This window comes from Panthera uncia, chromosome X, assembly GCF_023721935.1.
Source record: "Panthera uncia isolate 11264 chromosome X, Puncia_PCG_1.0, whole genome shotgun sequence".
Lineage (NCBI taxonomy): Eukaryota > Metazoa > Chordata > Mammalia > Carnivora > Felidae > Panthera > Panthera uncia.
This window is the reverse complement of record NC_064817.1, coordinates 9283681-9306965: the sequence shown is the minus strand read 5'-3', so window position 1 is coordinate 9306965 and position 23285 is coordinate 9283681. Positions and strand designations below refer to the sequence as shown.

The following is a 23285-nucleotide window of genomic DNA, read 5'->3' as shown; positions in this document are numbered from 1 at the left end:
AATACACTGGTCGTGAGAGGGTGGCTTGCGTTCAGGGAGAGGTGGGGACGCTGGGGCCCCTCTGGAAAATGGATACAGCATAGAATGCGGAGGACGGGAGTGCTGTGGACTGAACGTGTCCTCTTCCAATTCACACGTTGAAGCCCTAATCCCCAGGTTGACTGTATGTGGATACGGGGCTTTTAGGAGGTAATTAAGGTTAAATGAAGCCATTAAAACGGTAGAGTCCTAATCCAAAAGGATTGGTGGCTTTTTACGAAGAGGAAGATGGCCGTCCACGCGCAGGCACCAAAGAACGACCACGTGAGAACACAAAGGGGAAGAGGCCGTCTACAAACCAGGAAGGATGCAGTGACCAGAACCTGCCCGTGCTGGCACCTTGAGCTGGGCCTTCCAACTTCTGGGACTGTGAGAAAATCTATTTTTTTTTTTTTTTTTTTAAATTTTTTTTCAATGTTTTTTATTTATTTTTGGGACCGAGAGAGACAAAGCATGAACGGGGGAGGGGCAGAGAGAGAGGGAGACACAGAATCGGAAACAGGCTCCAGGCTCCGAGCCATCAGCCCAGAGCCCGACGCGGGGCTCGAACTCACGGACCGCGAGATTGTGACCTGGCTGAAGTCGGACGCCCAACCAACTGCGCCACCCAGGCGCCCCGAGAAAATCTATTTTGATGGTTTAAGTCAGTCAGTCTACTACGGTACTTGGTTACGGCAGCCAGAGCAGGCTAACCCAAGGAGCTGAGTCCAATTTCCTGGCCCTGGTGAGGGATGGGCTGCTGAGCTCAGGGGCCCGTTTTCCTCTTCAGTCTTCTGGAGATAGGTTTTGTCCAGAAACGAAGAAGGAAAAAGACTTAGGAGGAGTCTTCAATTTGAAGGCTGGGTTTCCGGAGGGAGTGACACGAGGGCTGGTGGAGATGAGCAGCAATGAGCTCCCGGATTCAAGAAGACACATGCCACCAAGTCTTGGGTCCCTACCACATCTGCTGCTGAAGGTGTATCTCGTAGTTGGTATAAACTGTAAGAAGCTTAGGAGCCTGCCTTTTTGGGTAACAGCCTTTAAATAGCCCCATTTTTCAGTCATGTCCTCCTCATGCTTTTAGGGGAGCAGAGGAGATTTTGTGAGTGATCTGTGTTAAAGCCAGAGAGAAAAGAATGTGTCGCCTGATTCTTAAGCTACCTGGAGAGCATAATACGCTATCTGATCAACTTGTGCATTTGGGACGAAGTCCTTCCGAGGGGTGGTAGAAGAGTTGCTTTCAGACAAGTTCCGTTGCGGATATAATCAGGATTTGATACGAATGAAAGTTAGTCCATGCAAAAGAAAGATATCATTTGGGAGGCTTCTAATACATCTTCACATTATACGACTGGGCTTTTCATACTTAAGCGAACTTCCCTCAACTTACATTTCCAAGGTCTTCTCTTTCCTCTATCCTCCCTTCAGTTTTGGCCAGTCGTGTGGCTTTTCAGACATACCTGCAAATACTACCAAATAATGTCCCTACATATGTGGAGGCAGCAGATCGTTGGGTTCAAAAGCATGAACTCTAGGGGCGCCTGGGTGGCTCAGTCGGCTGAGCGTCCAACCCTCGACTTTGGCTCAGGTCATGATCTCACGGTTAGTGAATTCGAGCCCCGTGTTGGTCTCTGTGTGCTGACGGCACAGAGCCTGCGTGGGATTCTCTCTCCCTCTCTGTCCCCTTCCTTTCTCACTAACTCTGTCTCCCTCTCAAAATAAATAAATAAACTTAAAAAAATAGAAAAAAAAATAAAAGCATGAACTCTAGATCTAGGCTTGCGGGTTCAAAGCCCGGCTATCACAGTTCCTGTTACTTTGGGCAAGTTACTCATTATCTTTGTGGCTTAATTTCTCAGCAAGGTGGAGCATGAATAGGACTTACCTCACAAGGATGCTGCAAGGAGAAAGTGAATTATTTGTAAAACTTTTGGAATGTTGCCCAGTGGATGTTAATTCCTACGTGCTTATTAAATACAATGCCTCTATGTCTTTGTGTTCACTTTTCTTTCCGCTCAGATGCCTATCCTCCACTTCCTCAGCCCACACCCTACTCCTATGACTTAAAAAAATTTTTTTTAACGTTTATTTATTTTTGAGACAGGGGAAGAGGGGAGAGAGTGAGGGGGACAGAGGATCTGAAGCCGGCTCCACACTGACAACAGGGAGCCCCATGCGGGGCTTGTACTCACAAACCATGAGATCATGACCAGAGTGGAAGCCGGACACTTAACTGACTGAGCAACCCAGGCACCCCTGTGACTTAAAAAAAAATGTTTATTTATTTTGAGAGAGAGAGAACATGGCGGGGGCGGGGGGGGGGGAGCAGAGAGAGAATCCCAAGCAGGTTCTGCACTGCCAGCGCAGAGCCTGACATAGGGCATGATCTCGCAAACCATAAATCATGACCTGAGTCGAAATCAAGAGTCAGACGCTCAACCGACTGAGCCACCCAGGTGCACCCCTATGATTTTTTAAAAAACAGATTTTTGGGGGCACCTGGGTGGGTTGGTTGGTTAAGTGTCCGACTTTGGCTCAGATCATGATCTCGCAGTTCGTGGGTTCAAGCCCCTCATCGGGCTCTGTGTTGACAGCTCAGAGCCTGGAGCCTGCTTCGGGTTCTCTCTGTCTCTCTCTGTGCCCCTCCCCTGCATGAACTCTCTCTCTCTCTCTCAAAAATAAATATTAAAAATTTTTTAAAAAGATTTACCGAGGTATAATTGACATACACAATGAAAGTTCTGGCATATGTGTACCTGCATGAACGCATCACCGTAATCAAGGTAATGAACATATTCATCATCCCCCAAAGGTTTCTCATGCCCCTTATAATTCCTGTCTTCCCTCCCTGCTCCTCCTTCCCCCACAACCACTAGTCTGCTTCCTTTCTCTAAAGATTTGTTTGAATTATCTTGGGTTTTATCAAAATGCAATCATCATATATAGCGTTTGGTATCTGCCTTCTTTCACTTACTGTAATGTTTTTGAGGTTCATTCCTGTTGTACTACGTATCAGTAGTTAGTTCTTTTTTATTGTGAAGAGGTGTTCCATTGTATGGATATACCACAACTTATCGGTTACCTGCTGGGAGACATTGGGATTCTGTCTACTTTGTAACAATTGGTTTTTTAGTGCCTTGAACAGGTTTTGTAACAATTGTTTCTTCCAGGGCCTTGAACAGGGCCTGGCACGGAGTAAGTGCTCCATAAATAATTTAAACCACATGCACAAAAGAATGTCCTTCCCGTGTGCTTCAACTTGTCCTTGCAGCTCCAGCTAATTGCCGAAATGGATATTTTGCAACCATGATAAGCTAGGTTTTCAGAGAATATTTGATCGTGTGCAAGAACGAAGATTGCTGATAAGATAGGAGGCAAAAAGGGGAAGTGTCAGCGTGCAGAAAGGCCTAGTATGCGTGGAGAAGGATTCTAATAAAGAACGACGGATATAATGTCTTTGACGTTACACTCGGTGCTTTCCATGCTTTCCACGTTTTTGCCAATGAGGACGTAAGATGTTTGTCTTGTCAAAAGTGTAATTATAAAGAACACTCTGCCTCAATGTTCCTTCCTCCGTCAAGCTTTGGCCATCCCTCCCAGGCAGGATCAATTATTTCCTCCGTGAAGGCAACACATCTCAATGGCTTGTAACTACAAGATTTTCTCACTCTTGGGTCTGCTGGTTGGTTAGGTGGGGTGCTACGCCTCAGGCCGGGGTTGACTGGGCTGCTGTCATTTCTTGGTCTCTGACCTCTTGAGATGGCCTTCTCCCGAAGAGGTGAGCGCAAACACAGAGGTCCGGAACTGGCCCGCGGCTGGAGGCCGAGAGACTTCTCTGAGGGAGGACGCGTGCGCTCAAAATGGCCTATCATGCTGGAAAATTCTTGCCTGCATGGCAACGCCGTCGGAGGCTCTTACCCCTCGACCCCCTCCTCTTCCTCCCTCTCCTTTCTGTGAGACCCACCAGCTTTGCAGAGACCCTGCCTGCCCCCTGCGTCCTCACCTCCATCCTGCACAGGAACCGCCCCCTGGGAACCGCCGAGCACCCCTCGCCCCACCTTGCCATTTGCTTCTTGGTGGATCCAGCCCGAGAGGCTATCGAGCGTCTAGAAAAGGCGCCTATGGTCTTTCTTTTTTCTGGCATTTGACCTTGTGTCTGCGCCAATGAAACAAACTGGCCGATAGATCGGAGTAGACATGTGCATACGTCTTCCTAACTAAAAGGACCCCGGGTCACTTCAAAATAAAAGCACAGCCATTGCCTTCCGAGAAGATCAACCGTGGAGCAGCTAGGCAGCTGCTAGGCTTTCGACTCTGTGCAGGGCTGGTTCCCAGGCCTAACGAAGGTACCGGAGAGCAAGCACCGAGAGAGACCGCCATGTAGAGCCAGCTGGGAATTGGGGGCGTTGAAGTCAATCTTACCAATGGCGTATCACTAACTCCAGCTGGATTTGGCGACTTGGAGACACCTTTCGGCAAGGTGATGATACAGGGCAGGGTTTCTCAACCTGACAACTACTGATATTTGGGGCCGGGCCGTGCTTTTGGGGTGGGGGCCGTCTTGTGCATTGTAGGAAGTTTCTGGCAGCATCCTTGACCACCATACACCAGATGCCAGTGTTACTCCATTGGCCTCTCAAGTGAGGACAACCCAAAGGTCCTCTAGGCCCTTGTGAAATGTCCCGGGGGGGGTGGGGAGTGGGGGGACAAAGCCACACCTGGCTGAGCATCATTTAAGTCAAAATGGCCACGAATGAATCTTACCATTGTATGATGCCTGTGTTGCTGCATTTTGAATGTGGAGATACTGTTTTTCCAGGTGTTTCTTTTAAGGCTTTTCTGTTTGGATTTCTGGGCCAGAACGAGGAAACGGAAGAAATGCTTTTGAGGACCTCGTATTCTCTCATATCCTTCCTTCCTTCTTACTCACACTTGCTTGGGCTTTTTGTTTGTTTTCTTTCCTCTTCCTATTGAGAAATAACTATTGTTTTACCGAATTGACTTACGCTTGTGGTTTATTTTCCCAGTGCACTAACTCAATCAACGTACACTTTTCCATAACAAATAAGAAAAAAGACCTTTTGACATGTGGTTTTTACTTGCCGGCCTTCATTTCAAAAAGCATGTCCAGGGGGTTTCATTTTATGAATCATCACAAAACACTTCATTTTGCGAGCATCAGTAAAGTTCCAAAGGTAAGTGCTAAATACTCAGAACTATACATGGAAAAAAGCAAATGTTACAATTTTTTAACTTAAAAAATTATTTTTTTTACGCTTAATTTTAATTTGGCAATTACAGTTTTGAAAAGAAAAAAAAAAGATCTTCAAACTAAAAGAAATTAAGTATTGCCCAATACAATCTTATCATTTTAGAGACGAGGGAGATAAAGCTCAGAAAAAAATGTGACGACTTTGCTTAAAGCCACAGAACTGGTTAGTAGCAGAATCAGAGCTTGGATCCAATCATTTGATTCACTGGGTGAGCACTCTATACAACAAACCTGTCCAACCTCTCCGGGCACAGGGCCGATTTTTTTCCCTCACTCAGTTACCCTAAATGATGTTATTCTCGATAATCTGGAGACACTGAGAGATTCAAATGAACACATTCACTGTGAATGTGTATGAAACAACAACAACAAATCCTCTGTAGTACATATGTAACATATTACAGTAAATGTACAAAAAAAGTAAATGTATTTTGTACTTAGTACATACGTAATGTACTAAAAACTAAATACATTGCAGCTGAAAATACAAAAAAAAAAATCGTCTTTCAGGTGGAGGACTGTTAGGCAGAAGACCCCAGGACTTCGGTTGCCTTGAGGACTTTCTGTGGCTTGAGGGCAAAGCAGTTAACTCAGTAAGCATCCTCTTGGCCTAAGCCTACCCGGGGGGCCAAAGCTTAATTAGTGTTTGTAAAACATTTTTGAGACGGAAAACACCATTAGCTCAAACCACTGCTATGAAAAGTGCTACTTTCCAAACCCCACCGACACACTAGCATCTGTCTTAACTAGTCCTGGGGGAGACAGAAAAGACTAGAAGTACCAAAGGGGGACGGAGATGTTGGAGGTCCTAGCACGACTCCCGGCGCCAGGCAAGGTGATGCTTGAGATAATGATATATTCAGCAGCTGGCTCGCTGTGTGTAGTCCGGCTATCCAGAGCAGTCTTGAGCAACTAATTATTTGAGCGAATAATGGAAAGGCTTCTATTTGTTTTCCGCCTTGGATGTTGCTGAAATGGGAAATCGATTTCAAATCCAGAGTGAGAACCAGGAGACAGAGCTAGCCAGCTGGTGAGGGTGAGTCTGCGGAGATTCAGAGAGTAAGGGAACTGGCCGGAGGTCATGAAGGCCCCAGGAATGTCCCAAATGAGGCTCAGAAGTCTTGGTGGCCTCCCCTCAGGGCGCGGCCCTTTTCCGAGTCAGAGGTAGAGAGGCAGGGAGCGGACATCCATTTTCCGGACATGGTTTGGGGCAGAGAGCCCATGGATTTGAGGAGCTTGGAATTCATAAGACCCAAAGGCAAAGCAAAGCTGAACTGAGGACGTGTCCCTTCCTCTGATCTGACCTGGTTCTGTGAGCAAAGTGACCTAGAACCTGGCCCTTGCTTCAGCTTCTGCAGCCTGGCATCCGTGTGTCGCATACAACCCATGTGGCCAAGTGTTGGGCCTTGGGAGGCTAAGCATAGCAGGAGGGAGGTGCGCCTCTGAGCTGTACCACTTTAAAATGCCTCAGGAGGGGCGCCTGGGTGGCGCAGTCGGTTAAGCGTCCGACTTCAGCCAGGTCACGATCTCGCGGTCCGTGAGTTCGAGCCCCGCGTCAGGCTCTGGACTGATGGCTCGGAGCCTGGAGCCTGTTTCCGATTCTGTGTCTCCCTCTCTCTCTGCCCCTCCCCCGTTCATGCTCTGTCTCTCTCTGTCCCAAAAATAAATAAAAAACGTTGAAAAAAAAAATTTAAAAAAAATAAAATGCCTCAGGAGGAGCATGGAAGCTGCTGGAACACCCATCAAGGACCTCTACCAGATTGTGGAACCCTGCTCCTCCCTCCCTGTCCAACCAATTTCATGGAGGAAACCATGGGAGGAAACCAAACCCATGGGAGGAAGTTTGCCCCAAATCACCACTCCCTTGCGTCTGGAGACTTGTCCCAACTACGTTTAAACTGCAAAATCCAACAAATGAGGCGAGGGGAAGGGGAACGAACTTGTAAAAATTCGCATTTGTTTGCAAGTCTGTTCTAACGTCCTAAAATTGCATGCTTTGATGTATTTTTCCATTAATACTTTGGCGGGGGTGGGGGGGGAGTTGTAAAGGTTTCTTGAGAATTTGAGCTTAGTAGTAAGCTTGAAGTCCTATCATAACGGACCTCCCATGCCGGTGTTGGTAATAACTGGGCATGAGTTGTCATTAAGTCGTGGTCCCTGTGGCATTACTACGGGAGCCACTGGGATTTAGGTTTCAGAGTGCCTCATCAGGTACGGATTTGCTGTACTAAGGCATTGAATAAATTGGGCAAAGACACACAAATTAAGTTACTTTGTTCTTTCTCAAAGACCACCCACTGCATTTCAAATGGAAGTCAAGTTCCTTGCCGCGATATACAAGGCCTTGTGCAATCTGGTCCCTGTATATCCCTTGGCCGCACCCTCCCTTCATGCGCTGCACTCCATCTGTCCTGCCTCTTTCTGTCCTCCCGACACATCTACTTGCATTTTCTGTCCCCAGAATGCTTACCTTCTCAATCTTCACCTACTGGCTCCTTCTTTTCACTGTTTTAGCTCTCCTCAGAGAGACCTTCCCTGACCGACCACTCACACGAAAGAAGTCCCTTTCCCCAATTACCATCACCTTACCTTATATTCTTACAGTACTTATTTTTCTCATTAAAGTAGGTCCTGCGTATTGTCATATCCACGGTGTCCATTTCACGTAGTGCCCAGAATGAGATACCCTTGAGAGCGAGAGCGATGAATAATTATGCTGGGATCATGGAAATGCTGAAATAACGGGGCCACCGGATGTATGGGTCACTGGAATGGGAACATACTAGAAAATGTCATCTTCCTTAGGGCATGGATGTTGTCTAGCTTCTTCACCCGTGATCCCCAGAGCGTGGAACCGTACCGACTACTGGTAGGTACTTAAGTGTTGAATGAAGGACTTCTAGGGGCACAGGTTTGCATGTTTAATTTTCCCTGGTCATTTTTGCAATTTGCTAGATATTAAAATATGTGCATATATATTTGCGATTCATTCATTAATGCGCATAGTTGGCTTTTTCCACGTCTTGTATCTCTATGGCAATATGGCCTGAATTTTCAAAAACTAAAAGAAAAAAAAGTGGGAAAACGAATGTCTCTTCAGGTAGCATATTGGACCCTGAGCTACGTCTCCGGCATTGGTTTACCTGCTTTATGAATTAGACAAACTCATATGCGTCTGGCCAGAACCAAGGTACCCCTGCCACATTCTGTGCCAGCAAAATGTTTGTCCACTCCTTTGCCCTTCTACCTGGGACTTAATTCCAGTAAAAGTTAAACATACTGTTACACTGGATGATGGACCCTGAATCACACATCCATGTTGCAAGAAGTCTGGGAAATGGAGTTTTAGCTTTTGTGACTTCACGCACAAGAAGAATGAATGGTGGTTGAATGAACTGATCCTTAATCATCCAACCTGTCAAGAAGCACTCATTTACTTAGAAAAATACTGAGTGCCTACTGTGTGCAGGGATGGGGGTGAAGACATCTTGTCACGTTTGTTTATCTTCATTTTCTTTCTCCAACATTATCATCATCCAATGTTGCAGATTCAACCCTTTACTTCTCTTTTCCTATGGAATTAGACCTACCAGGTCTTGCTCTGATGTATGTTCCATGGTGTTGAAATGGAGAGTGGTGGTTCCATACTTAGATGAACAACGGTTGTAAATGGATCGCAGAACGGTTCTATCAGAGGAGAATGGAAGTTCACGGGGATCCCGCTCGGCTGAATTGCAATTCAGACTAGGTTGCTTCCCTTCACTGGAGACATCTGTAGCTGGGGGCTTAGGATGGAGACCCAGGGACAAGGAGAATTTTATACTGACTACATGAACAAAAAAGCAAAGTACACAATGAAGAGTCTGGCCAATTGGACGTACATTTCCTGAGCTATATTGATTCTAACAAGCGCCTGGACACTTGCTTTATTGCTTTTTAATCGGTCTCAGGTTTTCAAACCAGGAAAGCAGGGTAGTGGAAAGTGCACTTCACGACTAGACAGCTGTGTGACCTTGATTAACCTCCCCGTACTCCGCAAATTCTTTTGTTTTTTAAAGTTTATATATTTATTTTGAGAGAGAGAGAGAGCATGCAAGCAGGGAAGGGCAGAGAGAGAGAGAGAGAGAGAGAGAGAGAGAGAGAATATCCCAAGCAGGCTCTGGGCCATCAGTGCAGAGCCCGATGTGGGGCTTGAACTCATGAACCATGAGATCATGACCTGAGCTGAAAACAAGAGTTGGACCCTTAACCGACTGAGCCACCCAGGCACTCCAATGATCATCAAATTCTTAGCTCTCATTTTCTATATGGTAATGATATAAACTAAGTAATTTAATAACTGCAAATTAGGTAAGAGATATTCAAGTTCCCCATTAATCTCTATCACGATTCACATATTTTTTTCTAACATACCATCTAATGCCTATTCATATCAGGAGGGGGATACAAATGTTTTTTTCTCCAAAATATGTATACCAATATTCTTCTTCCTTGGTTCCCCCAAACCCTTTTTTTTTCTAAGTTCTTTTTTTTAATGTTTATTTATTTTTGAGAGGGAGGGAGAGAGAGAGAGAGAGAGAGAGCGCGCGCGCGCGCGCGCGCATGAATGGGGGAGGGGCAGAGAGAAAGGGAGACACAGAAGCTAAAACAGGCTCCAGGCTCTGAGCTGTCAGTACAGAGCCCGACGTGGGGCTCGAACTCATGGACAACGAGATCATGACCTGAGCTGAAGTCGGATGCTCAACCGACTGAGCCACCCAGGCGCCCCCGCCCCTGCCCCCCAACCCTTTTAATGAAGAATTGGGTCGACAGCCTAGTTTTCCTAGTGTGGTTAGGAATAACCACATTTCAGATGAAGTGTGTCTGTATCGATGGCCCCAAGATATTAAAATATTTCATAAACGTGAGCCTAAGATGCCTGGTGCAAATGTCATTATGGAGAAAGTGAATCAAGAAATGGATAGAACAAAATACAATTTTGAATAACATTTACTAGTCATTGAATGTCAAAATTCTTTTAACAAATTATATAGTTGCAAAAAAAAAAAAAAAAAGCATTCCATTTCTTCCATCTCCACAGCCACCAATGTTGACGGAGATGCCATCGTCTCTTGAGTGGATATGTGCAAATTTCTGCCGTCATTAGTGTGGTTAGGACCATCATCATCTCTTCCCAGAATACCTTAAAAGTCTGAAGAGAAATAATATGTTGTAGATACATGGTATCTTACCTGGATACCTGCAAAATCTCGTGGTAACTAACACGGTTAAGGCCGTACCACTGCTTATCTGAACAATGAAAATATCCTAACGCCACTAGCACGGTAAGGGACAGATCAACTCTTACCTGGATACATGTAAAATTCAAAGGTCAGCACTCTAGAGACAGACGTAAGCGTCATCTGCCTGCGGACCAGTAAAAGCCCCCGGGCCACTAATAAAATCAGACAAATACCATCTCTTACGTGGATACCTAGACACGTGCAGGGGAATCAAGATCATGGCAGGGGCATGTCGTCTCTTGCTTGGATAACTGCAAAATCCCATGATCGTTATCTGGATTAGGGACACATTACCTGGACACCTACAAATTTCCAAGAAAAACACCTTAGTTAGAGACACCTTCACAGTGTGACAGGATATCTGCAAAATGTCCCTGATCACTGCTTACAACTTAAGAATACTTAAAAATAAACACGGTCACTATGTTGGCTTAAGAACACCAACAACATTGTCTGCCTGGATATCTGCAAAATCTCATGAGCTCTAACTGTGGTATAAACACCATTAACTTGTACTTGAACGCAAGCAAAACTTCGCCTTCAATACCACTTGAGGTTCTCCACAATTGTTTAAGGATAATTCTATAACCTGGACACCTAAAAACCTACTGAGCCCTACAGACTTAAAGGTAACCATAAAATTTATCCAGATACCTGAAAAACTCCAGGGACAAGACCCTGGAATAGAGACATGATCTCCTCTTGAGCGGGTGTCTGTAAAAATACAAATCAAGAGATGATGGTTCAACTGACAACAATATGTATTGATTTATTTACTAATTCATTCATTCATTCATTCATTCGATTTTATTTTTTGCTTTTTCTCATTTTAGGAATTAGAGCAAGATTTTTTTCATAGGCAGCTATTGAAAATGGAAAATCTTGTCCATGACTTGAATAGGTCATTTTTTCACTGGGATTGTGTTTGAATCCCCTTATATATGTATTTTTTAAATTTTAATTCCAGTAAAGTTAACATGCAGTATAATATTAATTTCAGGCATACAATACAGTGATTCAACAATTCCATACATCACCCAGTGCTCTTTGTGACCACAGTAGGTAATTTGGGATTTTTCTGGTATCTGATCAAGAGAGGATGTAAGGCCTTCCATTATCTCTTGATTGGGTTCTACAAAAATTCATGGCAAAAACTGTGTTAGGAATACATGTATTACCTGAACACCTGCAAAATCCCATCGAATTTATGAGGCCTATCAAATCTACCTAGAAACTTGCAGAGTTCAAGGTCAGCCTCCAGTTAGAGACACAATACTGTCTCTACAAGACTAGTGTAAGAATCCATGGTCAATAAACAGGAGATGGTCAGTAACTTACCTGGACACTTGTGTTATCTCTGTCACTACTGAGGTTTTACAAATGTTGTATCTAAGCTTTAAAATAATAAGGGCTGGGGCACCTGGGGGGCTCAGTTAAACGTCCTACTCTTGATTTCGGCTCAGGTCATGATCTCATGCTTCGTGAGTTCGAGTCCTGCATCGGGCTCCGTGCTGACACTGCAGATCCTGCTTGGGATTCTTTCTCTCTCCCGCTTTCCGCCCTTCCTGCGCTCATGCTCGCGCTCTCTCTCAAAACAAATAAATTTAAAAAATTTTAAAGAAAGGGCTAATGCTTACTAGCATTGACTAACAATATCATTTCTTAGCCGAATACTTGCAAAAAACACAAAAAAAACCCAGCAACACAAAGCTAGGAGCACCATCCGTACTTACATAGATATTGAATATTAGATGGTCTATTGCATGGAAAAGGCTATCATCATCACTTACCCGGATACAAACAAAATCCCTTTCATCATCTTTATGAAGCTTAGCTTACCGTCGTATCTTAACAGTGACCTGAAAAACACACTTGAACAGATGTGATATGACAACACTTTTATTACCTGGACCCTGGTAAGAACCTTGTCCCTTGTATCACTGCGGGACTCATTAAGTCTACCAGTAACCTTAGGTAGGCTGATCTCACCAGTAGAGACACGACTATCTCTTAATTTACAGTCTCTAGAATTGGCAAGATTCTTCCTTCTTACCTGAATACCTGCAACAAAATCATGGTAATAAAAAGTGGCAGCACATGTCATCACTTACCTAAATACACGAAGATCAGACGGTCTGTGTCATGGGTTAGGGCCAGAGCAGCACTTACCTTAATACCAGTGATGTCCCCCCCATTAACTGCTATAGATAGGCTCATTGTGATCTCTTGGCATGTTCTGAAAAACATACTGTGGTTTACGTTTGGGACATGTCTCATTCTACCCATGCACCTGCAAATTCCCTGGTCACTTGTATCCTTTGGAGACCCATAAACATTACCTGGACACTTCCAGAACTCTGAAGTTAAACCCTAGTCAGACACACTTTCCTCTCTTGAAGGGATACCTGCAAACATTCCACGGTTAATAATGCAGTTAGAAAAATATGATACGTGACTTAGATAACTGACATACCACTATGAGTGAGAAATACACGTTATCTCCAGATAAGAAAATAAAAACTGCTTGCTAGTATTATTAGGGTCAAAAATTAATTAAAAAAATGTAATTTATTGTCAAGTTGGCTGACATAGAGTGTATACAGTGTGCTCTTGGTTTTGGGGGTAGATTCCCGTGATTCATCGCTTACATACAACACCCAGTGCTCATCCCAGCAAGCGTCCTCCTCAATGCCCATCACCCATTTTCCCCTCCCCCCCCATCAACCCTCAGTTCATTCTCTGTATTTAAGAGTCTCTTATAGTTTGCCTCTCTCCCTCTGTGTAACTAGGTTTTCTCCCTTCCCGTCCCCCACGGTCAGGGTCAAATTAATTTAACTTCTACTTGCCAAAAACAAGGGAAGGAGGAGTCTTAAAAACAATTACATAGATGAAAATAAGAACATCGATGAGTTAATATTATATCATCTCATACCTTTGTACTATCAAAGACCTGAACAGGGTACCTGGAAAAACATATGGTAACACAAGTGTTAGGGACACCATCATCACTTATTTACATGTATGAAGGTCATATGATCTGTACTGTGGGTTAGGCCCACATTATCACTTACCTCAATACCTGCTATGCACACATCATTAACTACCACTAACTACCACTAACCGGCTCATAGGGAGGTCTTCACGTGAACCTGAAAAAAAATTGTGGAAAATGTGTTTGGTACACATCTTATTCTACAGGGACACCTGCAAATTCTTTGGTCAACCGTATCACTGAAATTCATCAACGTTACCTGGATAACGGCAGAAATCTGAGGTTAAGCCCTAGTAAGAGACACCTTCCTCTCTTGAAGGGATACCTGCAAAAATCCCACAGTCAATAATGCGGTGATGGACAGTATGATAAATTACCTGGATTTCTGCCTATCTACCACTATGGGTGTATAAAAACACATCATCTCTGAATAAGAAGATGCTAAAATCTCATGCTTACTAGTACTATTTGGGTCAAATTAATTTCTGAACTGCATACGTGCCAAAAACATAGTTAACATGGTATTGAAAACATCATTTGCATATATGAAAAACAAGCAGCTCTCTATTGAGTTAACGCCACATAATCTCATACCCGTATACTAGGAAAGGACCTAACAGGGCACTTGCAAAAAACACAAAGTGACACTCTGTTAGGGAAACCATACTCACTCAGATATCTGAAGATCACATGATCTGTAGTGATGTAAGACCCACTTTATCACTTACTTGGTTACTGGTAAGGTTCTGTTAATGACGATTTTTAGGTTCATCGTTATTTCATGACTGCCAGAACCTGAAAAACACGTTGTAAAAAAGCTGTCTATAGATACACCTTTTCTACTAGGATACTGCAAATGGCCTTTTTCATTACGCACGACCCAACATTTAACTCTACCTGGATTCTTGCAGTACTCCAAGGTCTATGCCGTGGTCAGAAACACCATCATCTCTTTTGAGAGGACTGCTAGAAATGATAAAACACTATCATTTTGTACCTGAATACCTGAAATAAATCACCTAGTAGAACAAGTTTAGCCCATCAATATCACTTACCTAGATATGTGACTATCAGATGGTCTGATGTGGTGAAGGTATACGTCATAACCTATCTGGATACCAGAAATGTCCCCCATTAACCATTAATTTCATCTTGATCTTTTGGCAGGAATCTGAAAAACACATTATGGATGTGTAAAAAGACAGAACTTGCAGCAAGAAACCTCAAATTAATTACCTTAGATGCTTCCTTCATTAGTAGAACATCAATTCCACCTAAATATTCGCAGTATTCCAACCAAGGTCAAGATCATGATCAGATATAACAACACTTCATTATGAAACACATGCAAAATTTCCATGGTTACTGCTAGGGTTAGAAACATCATGATCGTTACCTGAATATGGCAACCCCTCATCACTCACAAGAATAAAATAAAATTTTCTCCAAAATATAAAAAGAAAAAACTCATGGTTTCCAGAATCGGTAAGGACTATTTCCTACCTGAATACTTGCAAAGAAAAATGGTAACAATTGTTAGGGAAACCTTCATCACTTACCCAGCTAGATGGAGATCGGATGGCCTGGTCTAGGCCCACGTCATCACTTACCTGCACGCTAGGAACATCCCCACTGATGAGCCATGTGAGATTCATCAATTCATGACTGGAAGCTGGAAAGACATTACGAGCATGTGTTGAAGGACATAGCTTTTTCCTACCAGGAAACCTGCAAATAACAGTGTTCACTTCATCATCATGAGACACATCAACTCTACCGGATACTTACAGTAATCCAAGGTTAATACCAGTATCGGATAAGACCATCAATCTATGATTGGACACCTGCAAATAGCCTATGGGTAGGACTTTCATGGGCAATATCATGATAAATACCTGTATACGTGCAGTCCCTCAACACTCAGAGGGTTAAAAATGAACATTTCCTGAAATACAGAAAGCAGAGAAACAGGGTCTTTGGAATTGGTAAGGACTCTATCATTTCTTACCCACACACCTTCAAAAAATTCATGGTAACAGGAAGTGTAAGGACACTCACCATTTACCTCGACGTAGGAAAGCTGGATGGTATGTACTGTGGTTTAGACCCACAGGATCACTTACCTCCATTCCAGCAATGTCCCACATTCATTATCATTGATAAAGTCACCGTGAGGTCTTGACGTTAACCTGAAAAAAACACACCGTGGAAAATGTTTTGAGCACATGAATTATTCTGCCTCCACGCTTGCAAATTCCCTTGGTCACTTGTATCATTTTGAGACCCATCCATATTACCTGGATACTTACTTGCAGAACTCCAAGGATAAACCCTGTGAAGAGACATCTACTTCTCTTGAACGGACACCTGAAAAAATTTCCAAGGTCGATAAAAATGATGACGGTAATAGAGTAAGTTACTTGGATTATACATCATCCCTAAATAAGAATATGAAAAATCTAATTTTTACTCGTATTATTAGGGTCAAATTAATGTTTAAAAAAAAAATTTTTTTTTTACTTAAAAAAAATTTTTTTTAATGTTTTATTTATTTTTGACAGAGAGAGAGAGCGCGTGCGCGCGCGCGCGCACAAGTGGGGGAGGGGCAGAGAGAGAGGGAGACACAGAGTCCGAAGCAGGCTCCAGGCTTTGAACTGTCAGCACAGAGTCCGACGCAGGGCTCGAACTCACGAACTGTGAGATCATGACCTGAACTGACATCGGTCGCCTAACCAACTGAGCCACCCAGGCGCCCTGACTATACTTTCTTGATAAGAAACTGAAGAGACACATAGGACAGAGATGTTCAAGGACATGACTTGTTCGACCAGGACACCTGCTGACAATCCTTTGCACTTCCATAATTACGGAGCACATCAACTCTACCTTGACGTTTGCATCAACTCAGGTCAACACCTTCATCAGAAGAAGGCCATCATGTCTGAAGCGGACTTCCTGCAAATACACTGTGGTTACTACTGGGGTGGGAAATTAACAGTTATGGATACAATCAGCTCTCAAAACTCACAGGGTTAAACGTTTATCTCTAAAATGTAAAACGTATCAAGTCAAGGTCACTAGATTTGGTAAGGACTATCTCTTACCTGAACACCTGTAACAAAATCATAGTAACAAGAAGCGTTAGGGCCATAATACCTTACCTGCATATAGAATCAGATGATCTGTGCTGTGATTCAGGCCCACATCATCACTTACCTCCATACCTGCTATGTGCCTCATTTACCACGATGGATATACTCCCCATGATGTCTTAACCTGAACCTGAAAACACAGCATAGAAAAGTTGTTCCATGTACATTTTATTCTACTTGGACAACTGCAAATTCTCTTGGCCAGTGTATTATTTTGGGACCCCCTTCAACATTACTGGATAATACGCAGAACTCAACAGGTTAAATTCTAGTTAGATTTACCTTCATCTTTTGAGTGGATGCCTGTGAAAATCCTATGGTCAGCATCATGGGTATGGAATATATGACAAATTAGCTGGATGACTGACTGTAGGTCCATTGGTATGAGTGTAAAAACACGTATTATCTCCGAACAAGGAGACAGTAAAATCTCATGCTCGCCAGTGCTGTTAGGGACAAGTTAATTTCTGAACTGTGTATATGCCAAGAAGACTAATATAAAGGTTGAGGAAGCGTTAATTACCTATATATCTCAAGATAAGAAATCCCTGAGGATTTATTGTCACATCACCTCAATTTTATACTAGCAAAGAACTTAATGAGATTGTTAATAGTAGAATAACTTACCTAGATACCTGTATATGCCTCCATCACTGCTAAGTTTAAACACCCACTGAATGTTAAGCTCTATAGTTCTAAGGGCTAATGCCTACTACTAACATTGGTTGGGACAGTATCATTTTTCAACCGAATCCACACAGAAAAACGTGCTATCCCAAACGTTAGGACCATCCACGCTAACCTAAATATTTGAAGACTGGATTGTGTGTAGGGTGTTTTAGGCTCCTATCTTTTACCTGGCTGCGAGCAAAGTTCTGTTCATGGTCATTATGAGGCATACCATGATTTCTTGACGGGAACCTGAAAAACACATTATGACAAAGGTGACTATGGACATACTTCTCCTCTCAGGACCCTCCAAATAACCTTGCTCAGTTTCGTCAACGCAGGACCTATCAACTCTACCTGGATTCTTGCAGTATTCCCCAGTCTACACCACTGTTAGAAACACCATCATCTCTTGAATGTTTGCCAGCAGCAATACCACAGTTACTACTGTGATGCACAACTTTGTGATCATTACGTGGATACCCACAAACTGATCAACACTCACACGGTTAAACATAAGTTTTCTCTAAAATAAGTAACAGTAGGATAACATGATTGCCGGAATTATTAAAACATCATTTCTTACTGGCAAACCTTAAAAAGAATCACACAGTAAAACAAGCTAAGGCAATCAACACCTTACGTATTACACACACACACACACACACACACACACACGGAGAGATCAGAGGGTCTGATGCGGTAAAGATACACATCACCGCTTACCTGGACACAAGAAATGTCCCCATTACCGACCACTGTTAAGTGCTTCAGGATCTTGAAGGAACCTGACAAATACATTATGATATATGTGTAAAGGGATGTGACCTGCTGTAAGCAGAACACCTCTAAGGCACCTTGGTCACTTTCGCTATTATGAGAACATCAACTCTAACTGCATGCTTGCAGTACTCCAAGATCAAGACCATTGTTGTCAGGGAAGACAATATTTCTTTACAGGACACCTGCAAAATTTCCAGGGTCATTGCTATGGTCGGAAGCATCATGATAAATATCCCTTAACACTCAAAGGGATCCCTTAACACTCACAGGGCTAAACAGACATCTTTTCTAAAATACAAACGGTAAAAACTCACACTTTCTAGAATTAGAAAGGACTATCAATTCCTACCCGAATACTTGCAAAGAAATCATGGTAACAACTCTTAGAGACACTGTTATCCCTTAGCTACGTATCTGGAGATCGGGTGGCCTTACCTGCATATCAACAGGATATCCGCCCCTATTAATGACTGCTGCTAAGTTCATCCTGAGGTCTTGACAAGGATCTGGAAAACACGTTACGAAATCAGGGTTAATGGAAACAACGTTTTCTACCATGACACCTGCAAAAAAGATTGTTCACTTCATCATTATGGAACAAACCAACTCTGAATACTTGTAATTAAAAGTTAGCAACAACGTCAGAAAACTGGCAGTGTTCGGGACGCTTCTAAATAGCATATAAATAGTACCACGGAGGGAACACAAGATAAATACTTGTATGTATGTAACACCTCACAGTGTTCAACATAAACCTTCCTGAAATATAAAAGTGAAAACTTGTGTTTTCTACAGTTGGTAAAACCATCATTTTTTTTCCCCGAATACTTGCCAAAAAAAAAAAAAAAAACAAACCACGGTAACAAGAAGTGTTAGAACACTTAATCACTTGTCCATGCATATGCAAATCAGATGGTATGTGCTGGGGCCCACATCATCACTTACGTTCATACCACCAGGGTCTCACATGAACTACCATTGACAGACTCACCGTCATGTCCTGAAGTGAATCTGAAAAACACATTGTGGAAATTTTGTTTACGTCTTATTTAACCCATACACCTGCAGATTCCCTTGGTCACTTGTATTGTTTTGGGATCCATCGACACTACCTGCGTACTTGCAGAACTCCAAGCTCAAAGCTAGGAAGAGACTGGTTCCTCTCCGCAGGGATACCTACAAAAAAGCCATGGTCAATAATACTGTGACGGACGATATTCTCGATTACCCGAATACCTGCATATCCTTCTATCGCTACTCGTTTTAAAAAATACAGTATCTCTGAACCAGGATAGAACTCTCATTCTTACTAGTATTTTAGCAATACACTGATTTCTTAACAGAATACATGCCAAAAACAATGTGAATACCAGAACCTGAAACACATTAATATGCGGGTATCTAAAAATAAGAACGTCTCTATTGAGTTAATGTCACATTATTGCATACCTGTGGGCAAGCAAAGACCTTAAAAGGTATCTGCAAATGAACACAGTAACACAGTGTTAGGGACACCACCCTCACTTACCTAGATATTGGGGATTATAGTGGTCTGCAGTGTAGTAAGACCCACTGTATGACTTACCTGGTTACTAGTAAGGATGCGTTCCAAACCGGTGGAAGGTTCACGGTGTTCTCTTGACAAGAACCTGTAAAAGCACAAGCAACAATGGGTTTGAAATGCAAATTATGTTACTAGAACACCTGAACATAACCTTTTCACTCCCATTACTATGGAACACATCAACTGGACATCTGCCACATTCCGTGGGTCCTACTGGGGTGTGAACTCCATGACAATCACCCGTACAAGAACCATCCTTCGACACGAACAGGGCTATAGATGTTCTCTAAACGTAAAGGTGAGAACTCACAGTTTTTATTACTGGTAAGGGCTACATCGTCTCTTACCTCAACACCTGCAGGAACGTAATGGGATTGAGAAATGTTATAAACATCATCACTTACCTAGCTATCTGGAGACCAGATGGCCTGAGGTTTAGGCCCACATGCTCTTTTATCTGCCTGCTTACAGAAAGTTCCCCATTACTGACCATCGCTAGGTTCGTCGTGATGTCTCGACAGGAACCTGACACACTGCGAAAAATGCGTTTGGTACAAGTTTATCCTGATGGACAACTGCCAATTCCCTTGGTCATTTGTATCATATTTCAGGACCCATCAGTAATACCTGAAAACTTGCAAAACTCTGAGGTCAGCCCCTAGTAAGCGCCACCTTCCTCTCTTGAAGGATTATCCGCAATAATCCCACGGTAAGTAACACAGCCATGGACAATATGATGAATTATCTGGATGTCTGAAAGTCCCACTATCAGTCCAAAACATATTATCCCTAAACAATAAGAAATTCTCAGGCATATTATGATTGTCAGGGACAACTTACTTTAACTGCATACGTGCCCAACACTAGGTTACTGTAAGAGCCTGAACAATATCATTAGTCACAAAGAGCTCTGAAAATAACGTCTACGTCAATGTCACATCATCTCATACCTGTTTACTAGCAAAACCTTGATGGCTTATCTGCAAAAAGATGAGAACACAAATGTTAGAGACCTCATTCTCACTTGCTTTGATAATGTGAAGATTAGATGGTCTTAACTGTAAGTAACACTCTTTATCCCTTCACTGGTTACGAAGAAGATTTTGTTCATGACCATTATTACGTTCACAGTGATTTCTTGACAGGAACCTAAAAAAAGAGGTGTCAAAAATGTGTGTAAGGCAACAACGTGTTCTGCCAGGGGGCCTGTAAAGAATTTTGGTCAATTTCCTCATTGTGGGAACCATCAACATTACCTGGATCCTGGCAGAACTTCATGGTCTACATGGATATTAGAGACACCATTACCTCTTGACTGACCACCTGGAAAAGTCTTATGGTCAATACTGTGGTATGAAGCCTGGCTAACTTACCTGCATAGATCTCGGTCACTATTTATGTTCAACACACATTAAACATAAGCTCTTACGTATTTATTTATTTTTAAGTAAGCTCTAGGCCCACGGGGGGGCTTGAACTCACAACCCAAGATCAAGAGTCACATGCTCCACGGATAGGCTAGGTGCCCCTAAACTCTTAAGCCTGTGAGAGCTAATAATGCTTACTAGCCTTGCCTGAGGTACTATTTTTATACACACACACACACACACAACAAACAAAACTGTGGTCACACAAGTGTTAGTGATATTATCGTCACTTACCTCGACATCTCAAGACAGAAGGTCGGTGGGGATGCTTCAGGCACATCACCACTTACTGCAAGACAAGGATGTCGCTGGTAAAAACCATTAGGAAGTTCACCATGATCTCTTGATGGGAACCTGAAAACCACATTGTGATACGTGGGCAGATGGACACATATTGTCCACCGGAACACCTGCAAATGACCTCCGTCCTTTTCACCCTCATGAGACACCTCATCTCTCCCTGGATACTTGCAGTTGTCCAAGGTCTATGCCACTGTTAAAAACACCCTCACCTCCTAACTGCTGTCAAGGGACACAGGGTTACTACTGGAACAGGGAACTCCATAATCATTAGGTGGACACCCATAAATCACTCAAAACTCACAAGGTTAAACATACATTTTCTCTAAAAAAAAGGAAGGTACGTGGTTACGAGTATTGATAAGGATAGTCGCATTTCTAAACTAAATACCTAAACTAACAGACAAATGGCAAGCAAGAGAAATAGGGCAACAAAAAGCTTAGGCAAGCTAGGACTTCCTTAGGTATACGACAGATGGCATGTACTGTGGGTTAGGCCCACTTTGTCACTAACCTTGACATTGGCAATGTCCCACGTTAGCTACCAATAATAGGCTTACCTTACCGGAATGTTCTGACAAGAACCTGAACGCCACGTTGTAGAGAGTGAATCCTTTTCCCTCTACACTTGAAATTTGTCTCGGTTACTTGTCAAACTCTCAGGTTAAAAAGTGAGGAGGACCTACCTTCTCCTCTTGATGGATACTTGCAAAAACTCCATGGTCAATAATGCTATGATAGACTATGTAATAGAATACCTACATCATTCTATCAGTACAAGTATTAAATACACAGTATCCCCAAACAGGAACACAGAAAATTACATTCTTCCAGTGTTCTTAGGGATGTATTAATTTCTTAACAGAATACATGCCAAAAATTAAGATAAATGTAAGAGTCATGAACAGTAATAATGTAAATACCTGAAAATGAGAATGTCTCTAATAAGAAAATGTCACATCATCTTGTACCGTTTAGTAGCAAAGACCTTAACGGGATACTTGCAAAGAAACATGGTAACACAAATGTCAGGGACATCACCCTCAGCGACCTTCCTATGGAAGATCACATGGTCTGGGCGGTGGTAGAACCCACTCTATCACTTACCAGGTCAAGAGCAAGCTTCCATCAGTGAATACGGTGAGGTTCACTAGGTTTTCTTGACAAGCATCTGAAGAAACACATACGAAAAATATGTTTAAGTACTCAACTCTTCTACCAGAACACCTGCTAATAATCCTTTTCACTTCCATTATTATGGAACACATCAAGTCTACTTTGATGCTTCCATTAATCTGGGTCAACACTTTTGTCAGAGAGACCATCATGGACTCCTGCAACAATATGGTGTTTAACTTGGCATGGAAACTCCTTGACAATTAGGGATACATTCAAATGTCAAGACTCACAGGATTAAATGTAAGTTGTCTCCAAAATTTAAAAAGGGTAACGTCATGGTCACTTAGACATGGTAAGGACTCTATCATCTCTTGGCGGAACACCAGCAACAAAATCATAGTAACAGAAGTGTTAGGGACACAATCACTTACCTACATATTAGGATCAGATGATCTGTGCTGTGGTTTAGGCCCACATCACCACTAATCTAGATACTTCCATATGCCTCACTAAATACGATAGCTGAGCCTATCAATCAGGAGAGCTTCACATAAACCTGAAAAACACATTGTGGAAAATACGTTCAGCACATACTTTCTTCTATGTGATCGACTGCAGATTCCATTGGTCAAGTGCATCATTTTGAGATGCATCACCACTAGCTGCATACATGCAGAAGTCCAGGACTAAACCCTGGTGGGAAATAC

At 42.8% G+C, this 23285-nt stretch overlaps 2 long non-coding RNA genes across 2 annotated transcripts; both read right to left on the bottom strand.

Moving 5' to 3' along the window:
- Window positions 1–10269: 10269 nt before the first annotated feature.
- Window positions 10270–13259, bottom strand: LOC125931481 (uncharacterized). The gene is made up of 4 exons (XR_007460448.1): window positions 12912–13259; window positions 11227–12808; window positions 10756–10874; window positions 10270–10481 (listed from the first exon to the last, which is right to left on the bottom strand). It is a non-coding gene; the product is annotated as an uncharacterized LOC125931481 (long non-coding RNA).
- A 58-nt stretch (window positions 13260–13317) lies between these two features.
- On the bottom strand, window positions 13318–14539 carry LOC125932334 (uncharacterized). Its single transcript, XR_007460576.1, has 3 exons — window positions 14462–14539; window positions 13824–14359; window positions 13318–13721 (listed from the first exon to the last, which is right to left on the bottom strand). It is a non-coding gene; the product is annotated as an uncharacterized LOC125932334 (long non-coding RNA).
- Between the last annotated feature and the right edge of the window lie 8746 nt (window positions 14540–23285).